The 20,543-nt window shown below is 39.9% G+C and overlaps 1 protein-coding gene across 5 annotated transcripts in view; it reads left to right on the top strand.

Annotated features, from left to right (window-relative positions):
• THRB (thyroid hormone receptor beta) overlaps window positions 1-20,543 on the top strand; it is a 160,803-nt gene that overhangs the window by 71,884 nt on the left and 68,376 nt on the right. The window contains exon 1 of one of the 5 annotated variants that reach the window (XM_015853983.2): window positions 13,199-13,217. The exons of the other annotated variants lie outside the window; for them this stretch is intronic. The gene's annotated coding sequence lies outside the window, so the exon portion shown is untranslated. Of the gene's footprint in view, window positions 1-13,198; window positions 13,218-20,543 lie in introns of those variants that run through there. 5 annotated transcript variants of the gene reach the window in all.

The raw sequence follows: 20,543 nt of genomic DNA, 5'->3' as shown, positions 1-20,543 counted from the left end.
TTGGGTTGACATAATCTTCAAACTTAATGCAATATTATTCTCTTCTAATCTGCTGCTGTCATCTTACCCAAATATTATACGTACCTCTTATTTCTCTCCAGTTCACCTGCCAGCTCTCTCCAAGGTAGAATACTGTCTCCATTAGCCATATAAAAACTTTGTCTCAGAGGGGAAAAGAAGAGTTATTTCCCTTTGTCAACCTACTGTGGGAATTTGGACAAGCAGAATGTAATTAATTATTGAGCTTGAATTCTGGCCAAGGCAGTATTAGACTTGGAGTTGCAGTTTATGAATTTCTTTCATCCCTGTAATGATAGGAGGAGCAGAGGGGAGACAGGAGGATGGGATTTTGTGCTGGAGGAGCGTTTGGGCTCGCTCTGTGGCAGCGTGTTTTGGTTGTTACCATGTACTGCTTGAAAGAGCATGAAAGAGCTTCAGTGCATGCCCTCTGCCTTTCAATTCACCGTTTCCAATTCACTTGGTGCTTTGTGTTGCTTTTCTGAGGCAATTCCTTTCACTTTATGTGTATCAACACATTTTTTGTCATCATTTGTTGACGGTCACTTCTGGGCCAGATCTAGCAAGTCTCTAATAGAGCGTTTAGCAGCTGGATCAGGTATGATTCAAATAGTAGCAGTAGAATCAATTTTTTGTTTTTACTTGATTCCCCTGCTAGTTCTAGAGCTAATTTTCATAGAGAAGAAACAGATGTCAATGACAAGCATTAGGACTGAATGCAGCAGAACTGAGAGTGAGAAAAAGCTCTGTACCACTGGGGCACTCTGCTACCCCATTACAGGAAGCTTGTGCCATGTTGGGCAGCACTCCTTAGAGCAAATTTACGTACTGGAGGAACAAGGCTGGGGAACAAGGAATATGTCTTGGACAAATATATCACTTTGGGTGCTACACAAATGAAGTTATTGTTGTGTTCCTTTTCACCACCAAAATACTTAAAATGCTGTCTACTTATGTGAAAGTCAAGCAGGAAAACAACATAGGAAGATTATTCATGGGCCTTACTTTTCTGAATGTCTTGTTTTTATATATTTGTCTTCTGAGATGCGTAGAATCTCAATATGCTTCTTCAGTACTTAGAAAAATAATAATTCGGGCAGAATTAGATTTCCTTTTCTTCTGTCTCTATGGAAATATTTGTATTCTGCAAAGTCTGTAGCACTGTGCTGTGTAATGATTCTGCCATCCTTGTGAAACAAGATGTACTTTGTCCTTTTAAAATTGGATCTACTTAAGAGACACTGCAATTATTCTGAAATTGCAAATCATCTTTCTCCTGAGAGGAGATGATTTTCTTTGTTGCAGGGAAGTTGGCATTAATAAGCATGTAATCAATGACAACAGTATTGTCGTAATGGGAATGGAAGTTTATATCTGCCAGAATAAATGATAACAAACAGGGTAGAAACAAAAGAGGGGTCCAGCTTCTCAGCTAGCATTCCCTTTCTTCGATCTTTAGACTGAGTTGTTGTATAACCAGATAGTTGTGCAATGTGGTTTCCACTGCTAAAAGAGAAGAAATAAGTGACATAGAACACGAAATGAAGATAGAAGGGGGGGTGAAAAAAAAGAAATGCTACTATCAAATGGCAGTTTTTGAAAATTAATTCATTTCTATGCATACTTCTAAGTATTATGTCTTGGTACCTTTTTTGAGCCTACAATCACAGATGTTCATCTGCCCTGTTCTGTCCTGTTTTACTTCAGGACCACAGTGTAGGTACGTGAGCACTGAACAACCAATGCCAGAGAGGTAAACAGTCAACTAACCCTTGCTATTCCTGTCTGCTATAACACAAAATTCACTGCAGGAATTGGTGAAAACTTTCAGAAGCCCTTCGTTGCTGAGGCTGAGATCTCACCCTGCTCCTCTGCCAGAGGTCAGAGCTCAGGCCCACTGCATCCTGGCATTGCCTGCAGCAGGCTGCAGCTCTCCAAGTCACTTCAGTCAGCTAATCAAAACCTTTTCATTTTACCCACCTCTTCAGCGGATCCTTATCTTGGTTTTCTTTGTAAGTAGACTCAGCACCTCTCACCAACTTTGTGGAGCTTTGAAGTAACACCAGGTTTTAACTGGCTTCGACTGGTCTGGCAAAAGATACCTCCCTGACCAAAGAGCGTATATTCCCTGTTTAAAACAAGGAGGATATTGGGATTCTTGAAGGAGGGGCTACCAGATATTGTTTTCTTGCTGTAAAACAGTGTCTTTTTTTCCTGGCTTTTATCTTGGAAATCATTGAACAGTTTTGGCTGATGTTAGAAAAAAAAATAAAATAAAATAGCATGAGGCACAGATCCAACATGGAATGTTTCAGCCCAAACAATTAGTCTGGTGGAACTGTAAGCAAGTGAAAATTGGATCTTATGGGAAGCAATGGATAATCCTTGGTAATGGGCTGTATTACAGTTCCCATCTATGTGAACTGAATTTGAAAGAAAACCTTTTAAGCATACATGCAAACAGCACACAACCTTATCCAATGGCTTCTGCTGAAATTCCTATGACTTAATTCAGTTGTCCTCTTTTGCTCAAGAATCCCTTTGTCGTGATATGACTGCAGCTAATTGTACATTGCTAGATCTGTTAATTGGCTACCAGCTGTTGGTTTGGGGTAAGTTTTATACTTGACAACTGGGGACCAAATCTCTGTGTCCTTTACAAATGTTACTTCTAGACGTAATAGAATAATTATAAAATGTTTGACCATCCTCAAAAATGTACAGTGAATTTGTCACGTAAAAAGTTGGTAACTGAAATGTTATTATGACACGGAAAGCTGTATTGCAATTTATGTTTCAGGAAAGTGATAGCTAATCAGAAAGCTTTCTGTCTGCATTCTTCTAATGGCATAATTTGGTTATTTCCATATTTTGCTGTTCTCAGCAGGAGGCAGAGGAAGGCTTTGGCTGAGTATTTTCTACCCTAGCTAAGAGACTGTGCTGTGTTTTCATTACGTTTGCCTCACATAATCATTCACTGTTAATTTCAAAAAGTCCTTTTTCTTTTTTCCTGTGTGTGTCTTAAACAATAAGCTGGTCCAAAACAAAAAGGCATTTGTTGCCTTATGACAACTTCTCCTTTTGGAAAGGACCATATGAATCTGTGTGTTAGTTGCAGCTTGAGCACAGATAACCCTCCTCCCAAGTGCCTTGCTCTCACTGCAGCTGTGATGTACACCCATTCATGGGGACTTTTCTCACAGTGTCATCAGTAGAGCTGGGTACTGTGGTTGATCTGATCAAACCCATTAAATCATTGCCCAGCACTGAATAACTAGATCTGGGACATGATTCCAGAAACCTGTCCTACTTGGTTCTTAGGTTGATATTTGCTGGTTAGGGCACATAAGGGAAAGGATTAAAAGAATAAAAGTTAGCAGAGTATTTGGAGATTCGTCATCATTGCACAGCACATATGATCAAAGCCTGCTGGAAACCCTTTATAAAGATGAGCAGCTAGAGTTTGTTGGCAACAGAACTTCTATATAGAGAGGAAAGGTGTGTCACTGGATTTCCTGATTGTTATAGTGAAAATGGTGAGTGCTTCTCTGGTTTTACTCACTGTCCTAGCACAGAATAGTAGCTTTGCCAAAGTTTTCCTTCCCCAGTAGGCTTTCCAAGTGGGCAGAGCTCAGCAGCATTCTGCCCCAGTAGGAAGACACTACGTCTTGCAGTCAGCCCTGGTGTGATGGGAAGTGATGGAAGGAAGAACAAGGAGGTGGTGGGGCAGGGAGAGAAGAAAACAGGAGTCCTGCATTGTTCTATGGGAATAAAGGACCATGCAGTGGGGAAAAGCTGATACATGAATTGAGATTTGTATCACGTGTGCCAGTTGTGGTCAGTTACCTCATCCATGTGCAGGTCTGGAGAGCACAAGTGCCTGAGGTTTGCTAGCAAAGAGTTGACTCTGGAGGAAAATGAAGGCTGGGGCTGCTTCTGGCAGAGAATTTTGCTCCTCCCAGAATCACTTAGAGACTTACAAAGGCCGTGAATCTTGAAGTCTTTCCATTTGCAGGGCCTTAAAGGTAGATGGCAGATGGAAGAAGTTCATTCTCTGGTTATTTCATTCCATGGCTAAACCTGCTTTCTATTTGTGCCTGTGTGAGATCATTCATTTGTGTTCCAATACCGTGCTCTTTATTTTTTTTCCACGACTCTCTTATTGCAGAGCCCCCCAAATCCATTATCAGACCTGATTCCATTTAGACACAGGAGGGTGGTGATATCTGTTTCTACTTGCAGCCAAATGGAGAAGGGCTATGATACCCTGGACACAAGAGGCCACTCAAGGATGAGGTCCATGTCTCAGCAGATGCTGTCAGTAAGGTGTGGGGCCGTGTAGACAATTTGTCCTAATGAGAACTTCATACTTAGCTCAGTCCTTCCATGAAGAAAAAGGCATCCTGGCAGTGGATCAGCACTTCCCAGCAGTATTACCCAGCCCTGCACTGTGCCAAGGCCTCATAAATCTTATGCCTATTCTCAGCATAGTTTTGGGATAGCAGTGGTTGGTATTTTCAATTACAGTGGCTAGTTTTCAGGTTTCTTCATTAGTTTTGTTTCTGTCATTCCTTGCCACAGAATTGCTATTATCACATACATTACTTGAAATAAACTTCCTTGTTTATTTTCCCTGTTCTGCAGCAAGCTGTGGATCCCAATAGATGGAGCGTTTTCCCATAATTTCTGTACCCCATCTGTTTTCAGATTAACTGATGATGGAGGATGGAGGAAGAGAGTGCAGGGAAAGAATAGCATAATACAATTCTTTGGTTGCATCACTCATAATTCTCAAAGATCATTTATAAAAATGGATGTTGTTTATCTTCAAGCTGCTGGGGGGCACAGATCTTTAGTCAATTAAATCCTTATTTGGGATTTATTTATTTTTTCCCCAGCAATACTTATTAAATGCCTTCATGCTGTTACATGTGTCTGGTGTCATTTTACTAGCTAAAATAATTAGGTTTTGCATGTTTTTAGATGTATAGAAGATAAGTAAAAATGAAAACCTTGGAAGTATTGTTCAGATTAAGAATTGAAAGTTGATGTAATCTGAATGTGGGCCACATGAGTTTGAATTGTCTGACTGGTTTACATCATACAGTGGGAAAAATGATGAAAAAGCAACATAAACATATTTGAAATACCTTTCAGATACCACGTCTAGCTGTTCTGGGTAAAGCTTAGTATCATCTCAAATTCTGTATTGCTTTTTATCATCCCTTCCATTATTACAAGAACAATCAAGATAAAACATGACCTGTGAGCATCCATTTTCTTTGCTTGCTAGAAAATGTAATTCTGATTATTTGTTCTGGAGCAAGTGAACATGGCTGTTCTTACTGTAGTCCTAATTTTCATTTTGAATAGAGATACTATTCTGTATTTGATTTGTGTTTTAAAAAAACAAAACACAGAACTGACAAAGCAGACTTGTAGGATATCTACAGTCTAAATAGGAATAAGTCTGTCTAAAAATACCAGCTTCTTCAATAACAGGTGCCTTCCTTTTTTCTCAGTGCCACTGCTTTCTTCAGCTCCCCATTTTTCATCTCCGTTGAAGGCCAGTATCCTGAGAAGAACTCCATTCCTTGCCCTGTGTGTCTGACCTCCCAACCGCAGCACTTGTTTACTTAGAGATAATTGTTTTCTGGAGAGGATCCAGCTGATAACTTACTTTTTCATTAGACCCCTTTTTCCTATTAGTTATCTCCTGTTAGTTGATCTCTGTTGTTTGATAAAAGTAATTAAGTAATAAAAGCCTGTTTCTGAACTCCTCCCTCTAATTTTGGCATGGCAGAATGTACTTCTTGGCACCTTGCTCTTTCCTTATAAAGGCAGCCTTCAGTTGACAAACAACGCTAATCCAAAAGAAAACAAGCCAGTTCACGCATCCTCTCTTGATATATCCCTTTGCCAGAACAAAGTAGTTCCTCACAAGTTATTTGTACCAAAGATAGTGACATAAGCCTGGCTCTGTTTTATAGTTTTGCAAATGTTTGCAGAGCATCTCAAGAGGCCAGACTAAAAATACTCAATGAAACCATTCAGCATTCTACTAAGAGCGTTTTTTTTCCTAGGACTTTCCTCCCTTCAGAAAACACCCTCCCACTGCTTCATTACGCTTGTTAGAAGGTGATGCAGCTGTAACGTAGTTGCATCACACTTTACAGCTTACATAGAAATTTAGCCTGAAGTTCATTTTTCCTTTTTAGGATGAGGAAATGTATTTTTTAAAAAAAGAATTATCAGTGGAAAGAAAGTTTATTTTAAGCTTCAAGTCAAAATACACCCCTCCAAGGAGAAAGAGCCTCATCAGGTTGTCCTAAATAAAAGTTTTGAGTTTAAAGGCCCAAGGTGTCACTATATATGCAGCATTTCAAGGACAGATAGCAAAGAATTGCCAATGACTTCTGGTATACCCTAGCATGGTAGAAACTACCTTGAAGATTCTGGTCAGATTTTTTTTGCTTGATTGCTGCAGGAGTGTATTCCAGGAAGAGGACAAACTCAAAAGCTTGTGTAGTATGAAAGTATCATTGTTTGTCTCATGATTCTCACATCATGGATACCTGTGGCCCTGTGGGGACAGCTGAATTGAACTCGTATCTGAACTCTTAAATCTGTCACAACATCCATTAAAAAAAACGTATCCATGATTGTGAGTAGGCTAACAGAAGGATCTCAGCAGAATCTGGCCTGTGCTTTACAGTCCTCTCTCTCAAACAGATAGAAGTCACTCTTCTGTTATTCACTGTTAAATGCAACTGTTAAATTCAATGTTAAAAGCATTTTTATCAGATCTGAAAAAAATTTTGATATTAGTTGCATTTTTCTGGACTGGATTTACATGATGTCAGAAACTCATACTATGGGATTGTTCAGAATCCATGGTGCTTGCAAAGATTTGGAGTACTGCATCATTGGGGAAATATCAGCCCTAAAATAGCAGCACATTAAAATTTAAAGTCAATGGTATGGTAAACTCAGTTAGAACTAAGGTATGTATATAAGTGAATCATATAATAAATAAATGATGAGAGAGACAGTGAGATGTAGTTGCAGTTATGAGGGGTGTCTGTTTTCAAATGAAAGAAGAATTGAAGTATGTGCTTTTGTTTGTCCTAATTGGATGTGGAAAAAGTTTTGACTTGCTTTCTGTTCCTGGACATTATTTGTATCCTCTTTAGATGATTTGCATTCAGCTCTGACTCAGGGGCATTCAGCTAACATGCCTGAAATGGCACTCATGCTCTGGGTTGCTGCTTTTCCTATCAGGAGCACACCTGAGCTGGTGCAGCTTGTAGCCTACTGTAATAAATAAACTAGAACTGATGGCTGTTTTGATGAATATGCCTTGTGTATTCAAGCAGATTTGATTCTGCATTTCCAGCATTAATGCTGGAAACTTCCTAAGCAAATACCTGTTACAACCACTAGTTATAGGCATGGACTGTCTCAGTTTTGCATCAAATCTGATCATTACCTTCTACTGAGAAGCAGCTCTGGAAAGCTGAATGACCAAGCATGTTTGCCCTGTGTGCCTGCATTTAATATACTGTTTATTTTCACTTCAGGTAGCTTCTCAGCCCTCCAATCTGAACCTCAGCCTGTGAGACGGCCCTAGGAAAGCCCTGCACAGATTGTTGTTGCAGTGCTGAGTGGTGCAACATGAGTTACATTGGAGCGTAGTGTGATCGGATTTTCCTATGGACAAGTTCTCCTGGATGATAGCTGTACTCAGAGGCAGAGCTGAGTGTCACTTTCTTTGTAGTCTTGTACATCATGTAAAGTCCGTAGGCACTACCCCTATACGGGATGAAGAGTGCAGAACTTTAGGTGTTAGTGGTGAACATGGACAGCTGTGTCCAGATTAGCGAGCAGCCTTGAACCTTCTATGACTTCATAAAAAACCTTTATGCTCTGTGTATGTAGTTGTGGAGACTCTTCAGGGATTTTTTCTACAATAAGGATTGTTGTTATGCCATTAGATTCTTATAAGATTTGACTACGTTGTGTCTAGTTAACACAATTACTGCAGGTTTTTTTGTTTGTTTGTTTGTTTGTTTTCCTGAATGAGAAAAGCCAAGAAATGCATAACCCTATCACTAGATTTTATGGGGAAAACCTTATCTCACTGTTGCCCTAGTGTGAGCTTTGCTGACAGTCGCAGTGCTTTTGTCCATTGCTGAAATCAGTCTTTTCAGATGTCTGCCATGCCAGAGTTGCATGGAATACAAATAAGAGCATACTTCTTGCAAGGAAAGATGAGAATTGGCAGGAAGTATATACCGTATCAAGGTGTGAGTGAGATGTAGCAGTAACCTTCTTTGCAAAATTTAAGATAGACAGGAAAAAAAGATAAAAGGTGAATAATAGCTAGTACTAGTAAGCAGTATTTATCTTCAGAGGGCCATAAAGAGTTGCATCCATCTGAAGGGGGCATGGCCTGGCTTGGTTCACAGATGCTGCGGCTGAAGCAAAACAGTAACTGTCCATAGCAGAGCCAAAATGAGATCTGACTGAGATGATCGTGCTCTCCAGTTCCCCAACTGTCATGGCAGACTGACACCAAAATGTCAGAAGGTCTATGAGTTCTTCTCGACTTCGAACTCATTTAGCAACTTTGGTTGTCTGAAACAGACATCATTTGTACCACAGATGCATAAAAATAATTGTATAATGTCTGCTTCCAAATATGTTATATTTTTAGAAACTGCAGAATTTTCCCCTGTTCTTAACCATTTCCTGTGGTTTTATTCTGAAGTGTGTGTTGCATGAAGAAGGCTATTTGTGTGATTTAGGTATGAGAATAGAAATTGTACATCTTGAGCTTATGGATGCAAGTCTGGATGATGATCAGTCCTTTAAGTACTGTGATGAAATGCATATCCTCATCTTCAAAGAAATATTTGTCTCATTAGAAACGTGGAAGATGCACGTGAAGTGCTGAAGCTTGAAAAAGCACTGTGGGATCTGTTAAGGAAAGGATCTGTAATAGGGTTTTCAAATCAGCGAGAATGGAGGAGCAGCATTCACCCGTGGCAGACCGTGGGTGAATCAAGCTAAATGGGATCAAGACAGGCTGGAAAGACTGTTATGAATTGAAGTTAATTGAGAGCAATTAAGTGTGTGTAGACAAGATCTACGTAGGCCATTTGGGCTGAAGGGTTTTATGTGAGTAAAGGGTGCAGGATTAGGCCTATTGTTTGTAGATTTACCTGGTGCTTTAAACTCTGTGGATGAATGGTGTTACACAAATGTTAGTCATAATTATTATTTAATTATGACCACATGTTTACTTTGAACGTAGTCCTACGCTTAATGTGTAGGGAAGCCAGGATAATATTGCAGCTTCAGCATGTGAACTCCTGTTTGCCAAGCAGCATTCTGCTCGGGGCTGTTCCTTTCATAGGATGATCAGGGCTCCCCAGACCGTGAAGCTGTGCTGGTTGTGGTATGTAAAGGGCAAGCAGCTTTAATGCAGGTATCTGCAGCTAGAACATTTTGAAACTGATATATCTGATATAGTATTAATTTTAATAACTTAGGCATTTTATTAAATGTGCTATTTGTGTATTGCTTCAAGATATCTGAGAAGCCAGTATTTCATTCTGGTTGCACTAAGAGTGCAGAAAGCACGTTTCACAGTATGATTCATGAGATCAGCAGTGCTACAGTATTTCTATAATTCATATGTTGCTACTTACATTTGCATTTGAATCTTTAAAATGTTATAAAATTTTAGGTTCTTTAAACTTTAATCAATTTCTCTTTGCACTCCTAACCAGAATGAAGCTATTCCTCCTTCAGCTCTTTGCTTTGAGGTTTTCCTTTGCTCAGATCTTCCATTTCAGATGCTGTGGAAAGTTTGAGATAAGTTTGTGGGTGGCTGAAGATATAAGTAGGGAAAAGAGCTTAGTGGCTTTTTTATTTTTTTTCATTTCATTCTTCTTTTTAAGGAACCTGATAAGAAGTCACATTCTGAGGGATGTGCCCTATGTCTTAGGTTGCAAGCCATGGGATTTTCTTCTATCCTTTTAACTAAGTTAGTGCTTCTTTAAGCAACTAAAGATAATGGAGTATTTTAGCTTCTCCTTTAGAATGTTTTTAGTGCTTTGAAATATCTTGTTCTCTCAGTGCATGTCATTTTAAAATGTTCATTGGTGCTACTGAGAGGGAAGAGGACCTCCTTTGTGTAGAGGCTTGGATGAAGGGCAGCCTGGTTGAGTCAAGAAGTACTGGACTTTCCTTTAACCATTCAATTCCTGAGTCTCTCAGATACTCAGCCTTTTATAGCAACTGCAGCCCCCATTTTTCTCTTGGATCAAGGCACTTGCTTTATGCTTTGTGCCATGTAATCTCCTGTAACATGCTTCCCCCTCATTACACCAGCTTGTAGAAGACAACTTATGGGTCCTTTGGCCATGACAGGCTTGAGTTGACTAAACATTTACCATGTTCAGCAAAAACATGCACTTGTGTTCTGTATTTCAGGCCTCCTGTACAGTGGTAGGAAGCATGGATTCAGGATTGTCCTGAATGCCTTTTTACTTTGTATGGAGATGTCTTGTCTAATACATTAAAAACATTGGAATACTCTGAATGATCGAGTAAGTGTGCCTTTACTAATGGAAAAAAACGTAATGGCTCCATTAGGAGAGAAAAAAACTTCTTTTTAAAATGAAAAGAAGTCCAAGGTGTTCAAAGTCTGCCTGAACTTTCTTTCACACAAAAAGACATTCTGTTCTAGGCGTCTGTTCCTACTTGAAAACAAAGTATTTTGTCAGAAGTAATTTACACTTTATTTGAAAAGATTTCTGAAAGGAAGTTTGGCTTTGAGAAACCATCTCACTCCTTCGGTTTATTATTTTGGTGCAGAAATGAAGGTAAAAATAATTTGTGAATGCAGTTTCCTTCTGAGGGCTTGAGTTTTCGCCCAAGGCTGAAGTGTTCCTTTGCCATCCCCTGTGTTTTTCCAGCCCTACCATACGAATGCCTGTTTGAATATTAGAGTGTCAACAGCTCCGGGTGTTTTCACTTGATACAGCTGAGCAAAAGTTTTGACATTCAGCTGAAATGTTTGAGGAGCCATTAGCAGCAAAATTCTGCTTCTTAAGTAAATCTCATCTTGGTGCTTGAAATCTAAATGGATTAATATTTTTAATGTCTTGTTTACAATGCTGCCTATGAAAGCCTGTATTTGTCTACTTGCCAGCCTTCCTTCTTGGCCGGGAACTGCTCTGGCTTGAATCTCCACGCTGGGCTCCCATCCATTTTCCTTGAGTCTCTCTGGTTCCCTCCCTTTTCCTCAGGGGTTCGTTGGAAGATTGTCAGAAGGGCTTTAATTTCTTGAGCAAGTCAGCTTTTTTTGACTCCTGAATATTTCTGCCCCAGCCCTGAATTTCAGAGTTTGCCAACCAACCACAGGCAGCTTGCTGCCGTGTCGTTACAAAAAACACCTCTTTTCTCAGGTTTTGATGAAAACAAACCTAAAACAAGCCAGTGTTAGCTTATCCAGTGGACAGGAAAAAATGAATGAGGAAAAAGAGGCTTGCAGTACATGCGCACATTGACAAGGCGCTTAGCAGGAGAAAAGGTGAGGTAGTGGAGAGCTTGCAGTGTTGATTATATATATTAAAGCATAGTATATTACTTTGCAAGAAGAACCACACTAGCTGTCCATACAAAAATAGCAACACAACAGTGGCCACTTGATATTGTTGCTGTATCAGCAGATTCTCGGGAAGATAGAGCAGTGCCATCAGAAGAGCAGTTCCCTTGTGCTGAGAGGAAAGGTAACGTAGGTGTAATTGCTGAGAGTCTTCAGTGGTCAGCAGGCTCCTAAGGGAGCATCAGGAGGCTCCTGAGCCCCGATATAAGGTGAAGTGCTAAAGCAACAGGAAAGTTACTAGAAATTAGAAAGTAGGAGGTACAGACTACATTGCAGTGAAATTATGCAGGTGTAGGTATGGTGAACCCTCACTTGTGAGCCGGCCAGCAAATCCTCACTAGTGGTTATTTTGATATGCGATACTCTGATGCTAATCTAAGAAGTTGAATGCAAAACCAGAGAAACCTCAGAAACAACAACAACCTCCACTGAGCGAGGAGTGCCTGGCAGCACCAGCTGCCTTCTTGGGAGCACGAACTCACATTGCAGTAGAACTAAAGATCTGTGTGACGGGATGGCTGAGCCTTCACTCAGTCCCTGCCACTGAGTGTGGGGAAAAGGAAGATAAGCTGTTTTGCCACTGCAGTGCTGAGACCTGTAATCAACATCTCCGCCTGCAGTGAGAAAATTCTGCTACGGACAAGGGACAGCCTCACCCGAGCAGTGAGTGAGTGTGTACTTCATCCCTGGAGGTGCTCAAGGCCAGGTTGGATGGGGCCATGGGCAGCCTGATCTGGTGGGTAGCAGCCCTGCCCATGGCAAGGGGTTGGAACTGGGTGGGCTTTAAGTTCCCTTCCAACTTAAGCCATTCTGTGATTCTCTACAGAAGTCTAAATAGCAGGGATAAGGGAAAAGGAAAATTGGATGTAATATGAAAAAGCCGACCATTTGTCTATAAATTATTGATCATTTTTTCAGCTCTGCAGAAATTATTTGGAGTCAGGGATTCTCTAGTATTTAAATTAAAAAAAAAAAAAAAAAAAAAAAAAAGAAGCCTCTTTTCCAGACATGAGAATTGTGAGATCAATGCACGAATGCAAGCGTGTGAGTCAGGAAACATGCCAGCCGAGATGGCTGCGTGAGCGCGCCTGTAGGTAAACAGAAATAAAGTTAATTGGCAGTTTTCTTCTATAGCACGGGTAGCCATGGTCCTCTGCAGAGGAAGAAATTTTCTTTTCCCATTATCCTTCAGCATTCTCTTGGCGGGATTGTCTCAAGGGAAGTGAGTGAGTCAGAAAATATGCCAAGTTCATGTCACGGCTGTTTCGGCATTTCTTTCTCTCGCTGGCCTCCAGGAGCTTTATTGGCAAGTTTTTTTAAAGGAAATGTTGGCTCAGGAAGGCCTTATTGTTTATGTCATGAAAGTCTCTTGGCATCTTCTGCCTTGTTATTTTCTGCCTTAAATGGGGAAATTAGGAGTGAGGGGGACTGAGAAAGGCCAATACCAGAGAAAAAGCATATTGGCTTCGGACTGTCGAGGGGTCCTACAAAAGCCCTGCTCCCTACGTGAGGATGCATCTTGGTGAGTCCTCTCTGCTTTTTCTCCCTCACTCCTCTGCAGGCTCAGCAGCAGCCAATCGATCAGTTCCTAAACATGCTCTTTCTGCTTTTCAAGATACAGCGTTCAGAAAGCTTGTTGGAAGGCAGCAGTTCTCTTGTGGGCTCCCTTTTGCCAGAGCCAAGAGCCAGCCAGGCAGGGAAAGGCAAAGCCCATGCTGAGCTGGGTTCATGCCGCTGCTGCCTTCCTGCATGGGGCAGAACTCTGCCATGGGATGAGTAGGGCAGGCCCTTAAACCCTCCTCGGTTTTTTGGGATGTTTGCCTGCAACACCTAACATGATATAGACTGGGAGAAATGTGACTTCTGTGGAACAGATGCGGTGGGTACGGACAGGAACAATAGTGAGATTCTGACATGCACAGAAATGCTGCTTGTTGAGCATCCAAGCAGAAAGCAAAATTTTTCATTTGAATGTACACACATTCTTAAAAAACAACAACAAAAACCTCCCACCATTTTCGTATGCACTTTAGGCAATTTTGGCATAACATAAAAGCCCACACTTAAAAAAGAAAAATGTCCACTGCAGCAATAAAAGTTACTGTAACCTATTGCCCTCAAATTAGGTGAGAGTAGTAAAGGATGTGATGAGAGAATTAAAAATTGATGCTTCAAAGAATGTAACAAAACTTAACATGCTGTGATTTGGAGAGGGAAAAGTTAACTCACTATCTGTGCTGTGCCCTGGCAGGGCTAAGCCAGGTTTATTTTTATCTGTATTGCCTCTCTGATATTTATGTGTGAAAACTCAGAGATTTAGAATGAAAAGTTCTTTCAAGTTAACACAGCAAAGATATTCCTTGATGTACAGAAAGAGGAAAACTCTCATTTCTTCTGTTTTGCTGTGTTGGTTTTTTTAACAGCAGCAGCAAAAAAATGAAGGCAAATTCTTGTTTTTGTGAGCTGACTGTGGACAAACTGACATCTAAGCCACCCTTCTTTGTACCCAGTTAAACCAAGGATTGTCTGCTGTGGGATTAAATATCTATTTCAAGTCTGCAGTGCAGTTTTTGTGATGCCTCTTCAAACACTTCCTATTTGTTGGTACATAATATGTCTTTCTGTTGTGGTGTCTTACTTACATTTTGGTGATGCTTTTTTGGAATGCTCTTTTTCAAAAGAAAGAGCAATGATTAATTCTGGCTCATGAAAACTGCATTGTTCATTTTTCATCTCCTTCATGTGTTTTCGTTCACTGTCTTACCTATTTATGGGTTTTTGCAAAATTCTGGAGTGAATGATAGTTCAAGTTATGGAAGCTTTTCCCTCTGCTGCTACCCTTCCACGTTTCTGCTTTGATTTGCCTTGGCTTTCTTTGAAAACATATAATATTAAGGAAGGCTATTTTACAGTAGAAGTTGTGTCTAGCATATGTTTCTAGACCTGAATATTCTTAGAGCTTGTTATTTTTATCAGATTTGGGATGTTTGAGGAAAAGTAACAGACTGCCAGTGTTAGAACACTGGGAATAACTGGCTTTTCCTTGGGAAACAGCTTTAGAAACAGTAGCTTTGGCTCCTACTTCCTTGCTTTCAAGTATTTCTTGCTACCTTGATCTATAGGAATTATTTTGCAAAATAGTAACAATGAAAAACAGTAGGGGAAAAAATTACCCTTGTAAGTAAGCTGTAGCTCATTTGTGTATAGTTTGGTCGAATGTTGAACTGTAACAATGTAATCACATTTTAAAAGACATTCTAGTTGTACGTGGTATGTTACAACTGAACTATTTTCAGTATATTGCAATTATTGTCTAGACTAACGTAAGCTTTTTCTGTTTTTCTCTGTGTAGGCATATATGTGTGCCTATGAATATATTTGAATACTTAGAGGCATCTCAAAGATAAATACAGCAATGTTCGTTGGGATATCACTATAGACTTTGTTTCTGTAAGGGATCATGCATTTATCTGCTCTAGCTGATAGAAACCTCTGTACTGTGTTTCTTACATCTCATGTCATAACATGAGGAAAACCAAGCCATAAAACAAGGTGTGAGTAACTGTGCTTTGGCTTTTGTCTACTATCCTCTTTACCAGCCAGCCAAAATTCTTTAGACATTACAGTTAAAACGCAATATTAAATCATCAGCCTATACCTTCAGCCCCAGTGTCATGAAGTATGGCAGTACAGCTTTAATACCGTGAAAGAGCACAAAGTGCAGCATCTTAGCTCTGGTAGCTGGACTAGCTAGGAGCCCTGGGCTGAAATTTTGAATGGAAAACTACCATTCACTGAATGAAAGGTTCAATTCAAAGCTTCTCCAGTGAGATAAGTCTCTGCTAGTCTCAGGGAGAGAGTTCCTTAATGCCTTGTTTTCTGAAGACATTCAGTTTTCCTTCCCAGTCCCCCAAAGGTTTGAAGTCATCCATCATCTTGGAAGCCTTCATTTTGGGCAGCTCTGCTTGAGGCTCATTGGCTTCCTTCCCCATGAACTCCAAGAAGGCTCCCTTTACCACAGTGATGGCTTTCTCCTCTTTCCCTTCCCCCATTAATTTCTACTTTGCTGGAGAAAGAAGCATGTAAGAAGTGGATAGGGGAGATAATGGTCTTTAAAAAGTAAAAAGTCCATAATTCTTAACCATTTCTTCTCTCTCAGCCAATCGAGTCTTGGTTCTGCAAGAGAGAAAAAGATTTTAGGGAAAAAAATGGAATCCACTTATCTATTTTAGTTTCCAAAAGCTTTCAGTAAGTTTCTTTAAGGCTCATACAGAAGTAAAATGAAAGGGAAGCTCCTGCTGCAAATTTTCAGCAGGTTGTACATTAGGAAGCAAAGGGGAGTAAGTTGTCAAGGTTTACAATTGGGGGAAGTTACCAGTGAAGTCCTGCCGGCAACTGTCCAAGAGTCTGTGTTGTTTGGCTTATGGAAGAAGGTCAGATTGGAGGAGTAACACCTTCCAACATCCCTAGCATCAGCCAGGAAGGTCTGTTGCAAAGGGATTTGACAGTGTGACTGTGTACTGAGATGACAGAGGAAACTCAGTGAAAGTAAATAAGGTTTTTACACAGAGAAGAGTTAGGGTCATGGCCGGTGAGCTAGCAGTCAGGGAAAGGTGCTAGTGTTTAACAAATGATTGCATAAAAGTAACAGCTGAGTGCCTATCAAAGGTCATAAACAAGCGCTGGAAATTTTTAGGAAGGGAGTAAAGGAAAGTGCCAGATTCTCCATATTTCTGTCTGCATATGACTGCATTCAGTTGATGGGATCTTTGTCCCTTTTGACCTATGGGAATTTTGTCTGTAACATCAGGGCACATGCAACATCTTTCAGTAAAACACCCTCTGTAAAGGGGTGTGGGAGAACACAGTATATTCAAACCATAGATGAACCTTGCTTTATCATGATCTAAAACTCCTGTAATACTGAAGAGTGGATTTGGATTTGGATAGACTCTGCATCTTATTCTTTTCTATTTTTTCCAATATGAATGCTTGTCAGTATTGCTACATTTTGAAGGAAGATCTGGCAGTTAGTTTTACTGGTGAATAACAAAGAAAAATATGAAAAAGATATCTAATAAATAAAGCCTTATCTGTATGAAGTCTCATAAAGATGGAATTACAGGAATTATGGATAGAAATAACTTCATGCATAGCAGAAGCCATCTTTAGTAAATAAGGATAGTTTGGCTGGCTACAGTTGTATGTACTTTGCTGTACCGTGTCTTCCATTAAGTTTTATTCCAGGATGTGGTAGTCTCAAAGGGCTTCTTGAACGGGGGTATTCAGATGTCTGTGCATACAGCTATTATACTGATCAAATCCTGTATTTATTCCTTTCACTGAGGAGTAGTATAACCCGGCGGAACTTGTGCCTGTAGGTGTTAAGCACAGAGATGTAACAAATTACTTTGCCAGAGGTACTTTTTAGATACAACAGTTGTTACATATCGTGTGTGTGTATCTCAGTTGTTCTGGTTTCAAACCTGCACATTAAGTTGGGCATTCATACTCTGCTTAATGATTTCCCCCCTTTTTAAGTGTTCAATAGAAAAAAATATGTTTTAATCTTGTGTTTATGGACTCAGTGGTGTTTGGATCATTTCACTTACAGCTTTATATTTTATTCTATCTTTGACATGACCCGTTTTTACTAAAAATAAAATGGCAAAATTCTGTGTGTCAGCCACAAAGGTTTAGAGGTTATGCTGGTGAAACTACTCTTCAAAATCCTGTAGTTGCTTTCAGATGGCTTAAAGGCTTATTTCTTGCCTGGCAGAAAGGAGGGTATATCATGATAACATTGCTGTAATGTTCATGTAATGGGTTGCATACATACTCAAATTACTCAAATTGAAATAGAACAAGACTGAAGTTGAAAAAAGAAGGGGAAAAAAAAAAGAAAAAAAAGCAGGATACATTTTGCTCATCATTTTGGTGCTTTTCCTGGAAAAAGTAGTGTGGAGATAGCTACTGTATAAATAGACTGTGCGTAATGAAAGAAAATGTTATTTTTGCATTACTTAATTTCTCTTCTTTTTTCCTCTGACATTTTGAATCAAGCCTTAGTCTATAGAACAAACTCAAAATATCAGAGGTAAAACAAAAAGATTAACTTTGTCTTCAGGATTTAGTTTCATTAAGTTTATTGGGCATTACGCAGAGCAGATCCGTTTTTAGCATACGGCATTTGCATGCTGACCTTTTACAGTGCTGTGAATGAAAACTGTGGCTGTGATGTGTTGGTTATTCTCATAAAGTAACATTTAGGACTTCACTTAAATATATTCTTTCTTGAATAATGATATCTGATCCATTATTAGAATAAAAATATGTCATTTGCTTTCTAGGTAGCTGGAAAAAAATGATCCAAAGGTAGGTCTTACTTTCAGAAATTGTCACTGACATTCTCCTTCTGCTTTCAGTAGCCTTCACTAAATGCAGAACTGCTAGAAGTCTAACTATCTACTACAGTATGGATCTAGGCACCAAGTCTAAAATGGAGGAATGTGTAAGTTGGTGCGTGTGCACGTATTGACTAAGGAGTGCAACCAGAAATTAATTTGGAAATGTCAATAAATACATGAGACAGAGCTACTCCAGAGGTACTATATAAAGGGACACTTCTTTTTTCAGAGTAATCTCAGCATAGTTTGATTTGAACTGAAGGAAACGGGCTTACTCCAGAGGAAATTATCCAGTATGATTAATGTATAGGTTGCTTTCAGTAATAGCTCGAAGACATGCACATCGTGATGCTTCCCTGCTGATGTCCTGGCTGGAGAAGTAGGGAGAAGTAGGAGTGGCTACATGATAGCAGCAAGAAATACTGAAGGCTTAGGAAAGTGGAGTTCTGAGTAAAGAGTTAGATAAGTACAGCTGTTGTTCCTCAGGAAGAATGTTCAAAAGACCGTGATATTTTTTCTCTATAAATGCACAATAATTAGCTGTGAAGGAGAGAGAAGGCCAGCACTGTTCATAAATACAGCAGAATACCAAGAGCTGAATTTGCAGCAGGAAAACTCCATATTGGGGGGGAAAGGCTGTAACTGAAGAAAGAGATGAGCAATAGAAGAAATTGCTTAGGGTAAGTGTGGAGTTTGATGCTAACATTTGATTTACAGGAGACATCCACCAAGAAGCAAGTCTCCTTTAGTCCTGTGCGGTGAAGTGTGTGATTTGTCTCATGTAAGACATTTGCTGTAGTCTTGATTGGTAACCTGTACTATTCTGGAATTTATATAAAGCCTTGTCAGGCGAAAACCTTTTTTAAAACATTTCTGTCCTCCACTACTTCGCTTGCCCCCAAAACCACTTACTGCAAACCCTGCTTGTGAATTAGTTGCAGTGGTACCCAGCCCACTAGTATGTCCATACGGCCAGGTGAAGGAGATCTGCTGCTGCATGTTAGCTGATGTCTGCATTGAGAACTTTAGGTTTGTTGGAATAGTGACAGCCTGCTGCAAATAAGTTCCTAATGGAAGGCTTAAGGGTGTTTCATTGCTATACATAAATTGGGAAAAATGCACTCAGATTGTACTACTTCAGAGAGGGTATCCAGCGTTCAACTTTCTACTGTGTTTCTTGGAAAGAGAAAGCAAACTTTCTGTCCTTCACGCTCGACTGTTCATTCTGAATGACATTTGCTGTACTGCCCACCACGGCACCTTATGTAATTAGTGCTTTCTGCTTTGTTTCTCCTGAAGAGAACTGAGATAGTGGCAGACTTGGCATCTTTGCCACCAAAGAGATGGGGAAGACTTCTGCAGCTCCTGCAGCTGACCAGCTGAGACTGTCTGGTTGCCCGCAGTTCCTAATAAGCAGCACATGACACAGCACAAAATATTCGCAAGATTAACTCAGATTTCCTTAACAGCAGGCTGACTTGTAATGGCAATGTAGAGAAAGATGGAGTGTGTTGGCACATTCTCAGTAGTGTGGCACTGTACTGAAATCCTTTGCAACTAGCTATAGAAGTATGCAAAAATTTAAGGCTTCTATTTGCAAGCTAGAGTTCGTGCAAGTGATGATAGACTGACCACTGCTGAAAGACTGAAGCCACAAAGGGGGAATCTGCTATTGCCTTTATTTTGGGCAAGTATTCACATTTAAGAAAGCAGACTGGAATGTTTCCCTCTAAAAATGTTCCCAGTTCTCATGACAGCATCCAAGAATATTTTTTCTTAGCCGGGCTCCTTGATGGTACTTTTGTGACATCTTTGTCATTCTGTTTTTGTGTTGTTTTTTTTTTCCTGCTGTTGTCAAACAGAAACATATTATTGCATGAAAATGCTGAATGTGATACTAATGCTTTCTGATCAGTGGATTCCTCTAAAGTTTCCCTCCTTACTGGTGAACTTTGCTTTCTGTATACCTTTCCTTGGAAAGCTGATGACACTTGCTATGGTTTCTGACTAAGAATTTGCTTATGCCAGATACTGATTTGATTTTTTGGATTTGGTGATACAAACAGCTGTAAGGGAGTGTAGTCTTTTGGGAAATCTTTAAATGTCAAGGACATAGAGAAACTCATTTGAGGTGAATCACAGATTGTAAGCATTCAAGTCATACTTTGGCAACTAAAATGTTTAAAAACACCCACTGATTTCTTTTGTATTATTATTTCCTGACTCTTACAGAAGACCAGGAAGGTAAAATTTTAGGAGTTTGTACACAGACGGAACGAAGCAACTCTTATCAAATAGAAATAAGCTGTATTCTGTATTCTTTCAAGGAGGAGGCAGTAACTTTGGAGCTCAGAATGCTGAGTACAGTGCAAGAGTCCTTTGTAGGTAAAGGAATGGAAGCTCTGCTCTGTGGCACCTGTTCCTCAGAGTGTGAAAGTCAG

The sequence above is a fragment of the Coturnix japonica genome, chromosome 2 (assembly GCF_001577835.2).
Source record: "Coturnix japonica isolate 7356 chromosome 2, Coturnix japonica 2.1, whole genome shotgun sequence".
NCBI lineage: Eukaryota > Metazoa > Chordata > Aves > Galliformes > Phasianidae > Coturnix > Coturnix japonica.
This window is presented reverse-complemented; position numbering and strand designations above follow the sequence as displayed.